Source organism: Anarhichas minor, unplaced genomic scaffold (genome assembly GCF_050575085.1).
Source record: "Anarhichas minor isolate MPS153535 unplaced genomic scaffold, ASM5057508v1 ptg000017l, whole genome shotgun sequence".
Taxonomy (NCBI): Eukaryota; Metazoa; Chordata; class Actinopteri; order Perciformes; family Anarhichadidae; genus Anarhichas; species Anarhichas minor.
Genome location: NW_027466463.1, coordinates 293,792 through 305,826, shown reverse-complemented (window position 1 = coordinate 305,826; position 12,035 = coordinate 293,792).

Genomic DNA, 12,035 nt, shown 5'->3' with positions numbered 1-12,035 from the left:
ATATACACGTATACACACACTACACATGTACACACATATACACGTATACACACATTACACATGTACACACATATACACGTATACACACATTACACATGTACACGTATACACACATTACACATGTACACACATATACACGTATACACACATTACACATGTACACGTATACACACATTACACATGTACACACATATACACGTATACACACATTACACATGTACACACATATACACGTATACACACTACACATGTACACACATATATACACACATTACACATGTACACACATATACACGTATACACACACTACACATGTACACACATATACACGTATACACACACTACACATGTACACACATATACACACATTACACATGTACACACATATACACGTATACACACATTACACATGTACACGTATACACACATTACACATGTACACACATATACACGTATACACACAATACACATGTACACGTATACACACATTACACATGTACACACATATACACACATTACACATGTACACACATATATACGTATACACACATTACACATGTACACACATATACACGTATACACACATTACACATGTACACACATATTCACGTATACACACATTACACATGTACACACATATACACGTATACACACATTACACATGTACACACATATACACGTATACACACACTACACATGTACACACATATACACGTATACACACATTACACATGTACACACATATACACGTATACACACATTACACATGTACACACATATACACGTATACACACACTACACATGTACACACATATACACATATACACACATTACACATGTACACACATATACACGTATACAGACACTACACATGTACACACATATACACACTTTACACGTGTACACACACATACACGTATACACACATTACACATGTACACACATATACACGTATACACACACTACACATGTACACACATATACACGTATACACACATTACACATGTACATACATATACACGTATACACACACTACACATGTACACACATACACACATTACACATATACACATATACACGTATACACACACTACACATGTACACACATATACATGTATACACACACTACACATGTACACACATATACACGTATACACACATTACACATGTACACGTATACACACATTACACATGTACACACATATATACGTATACACACACTACACATGTACACACATATACACACATTACACTTGTACACACATATACACGTATACACACATTACACATGTACACACATATACACGTATACACACATTACACATGTACACGTATACACACATTACACATGTACACACATATACACGTATACACACATTACACATGTACACGTATACACACATTACACATGTACACACATATACACGTATACACACATTACACATGTACACACATATACACACATTACACATGTACACACATATATACGTATACACACATTACACATGTACACACATACACACATTACACATGTACATATATACACGTATACACACATTACACACATATACACGTATACACACACTCCACATGTACACACATATACACACATTACACGTGTACACACATTACACATGTACACACATATACACGTATACACACATTACACATGTACACACATATACACACACTACACATGTACACACATATTCACACATTACACATGTACACACATATACACGTATACACACATTACACATGTACACACATATACACGTATACACACTACACATGTACACACATATACACACATTACACATGTACACACATATACACGTATACACACATTACACATGTACACACATTACACATGTACACGTATACACACATTACACATGTACACACATATACACGTATACACACATTACACATGTACACGTATACACACATTACACATGTACACACATATACACGTATACACACATTACACATGTACACAAATATTCAAGTATACACACATTACACATGTACACACATATACACGTATACACACATTACACATGTACACACATATTCACGTATACACACATTACACATGTACACACATATACACGTATACACACATTACACATGTACACACATATACACGTATACACACACTACACATGTACACACATATACACGTATACACACATTACACATGTACACACATATACACGTATACACACACTACACATGTACACACATATACACGTATACAGACATTACACATGTACACACATATACACGTATACACACACTACACATGTACACACATATACACGTATACACACATTACACATGTACACACATATACATGTATACACACACTACACATGTACACACATATACACACTTTACACGTGTACACACACATACACGTATACACACACTACACATGTACATACATATACACGTATACACACACTACACATGTACACACATACACACATTACACATGTACACACATATACACGTATACACACACTACACATGTACACACATATACACGTATACACACACTACACATGTACACACATATACACGTATACACACATTACACATGTACACACATATACACGTATACACACATTACACATGTACACACATATACACACACTACACGTGTACACACATACACACATTACACATGTACACACATATACACGTATACACACATTACACATGTACACACATATACACACACTACACATGTACACACATATACACACATTACACATGTACACACATATACACGTATACACACATTACACATGTACACACATATACACGTATACACACATTACACATGTACACACATATACACACACTACACGTGTACACACATACACACATTACACATGTACACACATATACACGTATACACACATTACACATGTACACACATATACACACACTCCACATGTACACACATATACACACATTACACGTGTACACACATACACACATTACACATGTACACACATATACACGTATACACACATTACACATGTACACACATATACACACACTACACATGTACACACATATACACACATTACACATGTACACACATATACACGTATACACACATTACACATGTACACACATATACACGTATACACACTACACATGTACACACATATATACACACATTACACATGTACACACATATACACGTATACACACACTACACATGTACACACATATACACGTATACACACACTACACATGTACACACATATACATGTATACACACACTACACATGTACACACATATACACACATTACACATGTACACACATATACACGTATACACACATTACACATGTACACACATATACACGTATACACACATTACACATGTACACGTATACACACATTACACATGTACACACATATACACGTATACACACATTACACATGTACACAAATATTCACGTATACACACATTACACATGTACACACATATACACGTATACACACATTACACATGTACACACATATACACGTATACACACACTACACATGTACACACATATACACGTATACACACATTACACATGTACACACATATACACGTATACACACATTACACATGTACACACATATACACGTATACACACACTACACATGTACACACATATACATGTATACACACACTACACATGTACACACATATACACGTATACACACATTACACATGTACACACATATACACGTATACACACATTACACATGTACACGTATACACACATTACACATGTACACACATATATACGTATACACACACTACACATGTACACACATATACACGTATACACACACTACACATGTACACACATATACACGTATACACACATTACACATGTACACACATATATACGTATACACACACTACACATGTACACACATATACACGTATACACACACTACACATGTACACACATATACACGTATACACACACTACACATGTACACACATATACACGTATACACACATTACACATGTACACACATATACACGTATACACACATTACACATGTACACACATATACACACACTACACGTGTACACACATACACACATTACACATGTACACACATATACACACACTACACATGTACACACATATACACACATTACACATGTACACACATATACACGTATACACACATTACACATGTACACACATATACACGTATACACACATTACACATGTACACACATATACACACACTACACGTGTACACACATACACACATTACACATGTACACACATATACACGTATACACACATTACACATGTACACACATATACACACACTCCACATGTACACACATATACACACATTACACGTGTACACACATACACACATTACACATGTACACACATATACACGTATACACACATTACACATGTACACACATATACACACACTACACATGTACACACATATACACACATTACACATGTACACACATATACACGTATACACACATTACACATGTACACACATATACACGTATACACACTACACATGTACACACATATATACACACATTACACATGTACACACATATACACGTATACACACACTACACATGTACACACATATACACGTATACACACACTACACATGTACACACATATACATGTATACACACACTACACATGTACACACATATACACACATTACACATGTACACACATATACACGTATACACACATTACACATGTACACACATATACACGTATACACACATTACACATGTACACGTATACACACATTACACATGTACACACATATACACGTATACACACATTACACATGTACACAAATATTCACGTATACACACATTACACATGTACACACATATACACGTATACACACATTACACATGTACACACATATACACGTATACACACACTACACATGTACACACATATACACGTATACACACATTACACATGTACACACATATACACGTATACACACACTACACATGTACACACATATACACGTATACACACATTACACATGTACACACATATACACGTATACACACACTACACATGTACACACATATACATGTATACACACACTACACATGTACACACATATACACGTATACACACATTACACATGTACACACATATACACGTATACACACATTACACATGTACACGTATACACACATTACACATGTACACACATATATACGTATACACACACTACACATGTACACACATATACACGTATACACACACTACACATGTACACACATATACACGTATACACACACTACACATGTACACACATATACACGTATACACACACTACACATGTACACACATATACACGTATACACACACTACACATGTACACACATATACACGTATACACACATTACACATGTACACACATATATACGTATACACACACTACACATGTACACACATATACACGTATACACACACTACACATGTACACACATATACACGTATACACACATTACACATGTACACACATACACACATTACACATGTACACACATATACACGTATACACACATTACACATGTACACACATATACACACACTACACGTGTACACACATACACACATTACACATGTACACACATATACACGTATACACACATTACACATGTACACACATATACACACACTACACATGTACACACATATACACACATTACACATGTACACACATATACACGTATACACACATTACACATATACACACATATACACACACTACACATGTACACACATATACACACACTACACGTGTACACACATACACACATTACACATGTACACACATATACACGTATACACACATTACACATGTACACACATATACACACACTCCACATGTACACACATATACACACATTACACGTGTACACACATACACACATTACACATGTACACACATATACACGTATACACACATTACACATGTACACACATATACACACACTACACATGTACACACATATACACACATTACACATGTACACACATATACACGTATACACACATTACACATGTACACACATATACACGTATACACACTACACATGTACACACATATACACGTATACACACACTACACATGTACACACATATACATGTATACACACATTACACATGTACACACATATACACGTATACACACACTACACATGTACACACATATACACGTATACACACATTACACATGTACACACATATACACGTATACACACACTACACATGTACACACATATACACGTATACACACATTACACATGTACACACATATACACGTATACACACACTACACATGTACACACATATACACGTATACACACATTACACATGTACACACATATACATGTATACACACACTACACATGTACACACATATACACACTTTACACGTGTACACACACATACACGTATACACACACTACACATGTACACACATATACACGTATACACACACTACACATGTACACACATATACACGTATACACACATTACACATGTACACACATACACACATTACACATGTACACACATATACACGTATACACACATTACACATGTACACACATATACACGTATACACACATTACAAATGTACACGTATACACACATTACACATGTACACACATATACACGTATACACACATTACACATGTACACAAATATTCACGTATACACACATTACACATGTACACACATATACACGTATACACACATTACACATGTACACACATATACACGTATACACACACTACACATGTACACACATATACACGTATACACACATTACACATGTACACACATATACACGTATACACACACTACACATGTACACACATATACACGTATACAAACACTACACATGTACACACATATACATGTATACACACACTACACATGTACACACATATACACGTATACACACATTACACATGTACACACATATACACGTATACACACATTACACATGTACACGTATACACACATTACACATGTACACACATATATACGTATACACACACTACACATGTACACACATATACACACATTACACATGTACACACATATACACGTATACACACATTACAGATGTACACACATATACACGTATACACACTACACATGTACACAGATATATACACACATTACACATGTACACACATATACACGTATACACACACTACACATGTACACACATATACACGTATACACACACTACACATGTACACACATATACACGTATACACACACTACACATGTACACACATATACACACATTACACGTGTACACACATACACACATTACACATATACACACATATACACGTATACACACATTACACATGTACACACTTATACACACACTACACATGTATACACATATTCACACATTACACATGTACACACATATACACGTATACACACATTACACATGTACACACATATACACGTATACACACTACACATGTACACACATATACACACATTACACATGTACACACATATACACGTATACACACATTACACATGTACACACATTACACATGTACACGTATACACACATTACACATGTACACACATATACACGTATACACACACTACACATGTACACACATATACACGTATACACACATTACACATGTACACACATATACACGTATACACACATTACACATGTACACGTATACACACATTACACATGTACACACATATACACGTATACACACATTACACATGTACACGTATACACACATTACACATGTACACACATATATACGTAGACACACACTACACATGTACACACATATACACACATTACACATGTACACACATATACACACACTACACATGTACACACATATACACACATTACACATGTACACACATATACACGTATACACACATTACACATGTACACACATATACACGTATACACACATTACACATGTACACACATATACACGTATACACACATTACACATGTACACGTATACACACATTACACATGTACACACATATACACGTATACACACATTACACATGTACACGTATACACACATTACACATGTACACACATATACACGTATACACACTACACATGTACACACATATATACACACATTACACATGTACACACATATACACGTATACACACACTACACATGTACACACATATACACGTATACACACACTACACATGTACACACATATACACGTATACACACATTACACATGTACACGTATACACACATTACACATGTACACACATATATACGTATACACACACTACACATGTACACACATATACACACATTACACATGTACACACATATACACGTATACACACATTACACATGTACACACATATACACGTATACACACATTACACATGTACACACATATACACGTATACACACTACACATGTACACAGATATATACACACATTACACATGTACACACATATACACGTATACACACACTACACATGTACACACATATACACGTATACACACACTACACATGTACACACATATACACACATTACACATGTACACACATATACACGTATACACACATTACACATGTACACACATATACACGTATACACACATTACACATGTACACGTATACACACATTACACATGTACACGTATACACACATTACACATGTACACACATATACACGTATACACACATTACACATGTACACGTATACACACATTACACATGTACACACATATACACGAATACACACATTACACATGTACACACATATACACACATTACACATGTACACACATATACACGTATACACACATTACACATGTACACACATATACACGTATACACACACTACACATGTACACACATATACACGTATACACACATTACACATGTACACACATATACACGTATACACACACTACACATGTACACACATATACACGTATACACACATTACACATGTACACACATATACACGTATACACACACTACACATGTACACACATATACATGTATACACACACTACACATGTACACACATATACACGTATACACACATTACACATGTACACACATATACACGTATACACACATTACACATGTACACGTATACACACATTACACATGTACACACATATACACGTATACACACATTACACATGTACACGTATACACACATTACACATGTACACACATATATACGTATACACACACTACACATGTACACACATATACACACATTACACATGTACACACATATACACGTATACACACATTACACATGTACACACATATACACGTATACACACATTACACATGTACACACATATACACGTATACACACTACACATGTACACAGATATATACACACATTACACATGTACACACATATACACGTATACACACACTACACATGTACACACATATACACGTATACACACACTACACATGTACACACATATACACACATTACACATGTACACACATATACACGTATACACACATTACACATGTACACACATATACACGTATACACACATTACACATGTACACGTATACACACATTACACATGTACACGTATACACACATTACACATGTACACACATATACACGTATACACACATTACACATGTACACGTATACACACATTACACATGTACACACATATACACGAATACACACATTACACATGTACACACATATACACACATTACACATGTACACACATATATACGTATACACACATTACACATGTACACACATACACACATTACACATGTACATATATACACGTATACACACATTACACACATATACACGTATACACACACTCCACATGTACACACATATACACACATTACACGTGTACACACATTACACATGTACACACATATACACGTATACACACATTACACATGTACACACATATACACACACTACACATGTACACACATATTCACACATTACACATGTACACACATATACACGTATACACACATTACACATGTACACACATATACACGTATACACACTACACATGTACACACATATACACACATTACACATGTACACACATATACACGTATACACACATTACACATGTACACACATATACACGTATACACACTACACATGTACACACATATATACACACATTACACATGTACACACATATACACGTATACACACACTACACATGTACACACATATACACGTATACACACACTACACATGTACACACATATACATGTATACACACACTACACATGTACACACATATACACACATTACACATGTACACACATATACACGTATACACACATTACACATGTACACACATATACACGTATACACACATTACACATGTACACGTATACACACATTACACATGTACACACATATACACGTATACACACATTACACATGTACACAAATATTCACGTATACACACATTACACATGTACACACATATACACGTATACACACATTACACATGTACACACATATACACGTATACACACACTACACATGTACACACATATACACGTATACACACATTACACATGTACACACATATACACGTATACACACACTACACATGTACACACATATACACGTATACACACATTACACATGTACACACATATACACGTATACACACACTACACATGTACACACATATACATGTATACACACACTACACATGTACACACATATACACGTATACACACATTACACATGTACACACATATACACGTATACACACATTACACATGTACACGTATACACACATTACACATGTACACACATATATACGTATACACACACTACACATGTACACACATATACACGTATACACACACTACACATGTACACACATATACACGTATACACACACTACACATGTACACACATATACACGTATACACACACTACACATGTACACACATATACACGTATACACACACTACACATGTACACACATATACACGTATACACACATTACACATGTACACACATATATACGTATACACACACTACACATGTACACACATATACACGTATACACACACTACACATGTACACACATATACACGTATACACACATTACACATGTACACACATACACACATTACACATGTACACACATATACACGTATACACACATTACACATGTACACACATATACACACACTACACGTGTACACACATACACACATTACACATGTACACACATATACACGTATACACACATTACACATGTACACACATATACACACACTACACATGTACACACATATACACACATTACACATGTACACACATATACACGTATACACACATTACACATATACACACATATACACACACTACACATGTACACACATATACACACACTACACGTGTACACACATACACACATTACACATGTACACACATATACACGTATACACACATTACACATGTACACACATATACACACACTCCACATGTACACACATATACACACATTACACGTGTACACACATACACACATTACACATGTACACACATATACACGTATACACACATTACACATGTACACACATATACACACACTACACATGTACACACATATACACACATTACACATGTACACACATATACACGTATACACACATTACACATGTACACACATATACACGTATACACACTACACATGTACACACATATACACGTATACACACACTACACATGTACACACATATACATGTATACACACATTACACATGTACACACATATACACGTATACACACACTACACATGTACACACATATACACGTATACACACATTACACATGTACACACATATACACGTATACACACACTACACATGTACACACATATACACGTATACACACATTACACATGTACACACATATACACGTA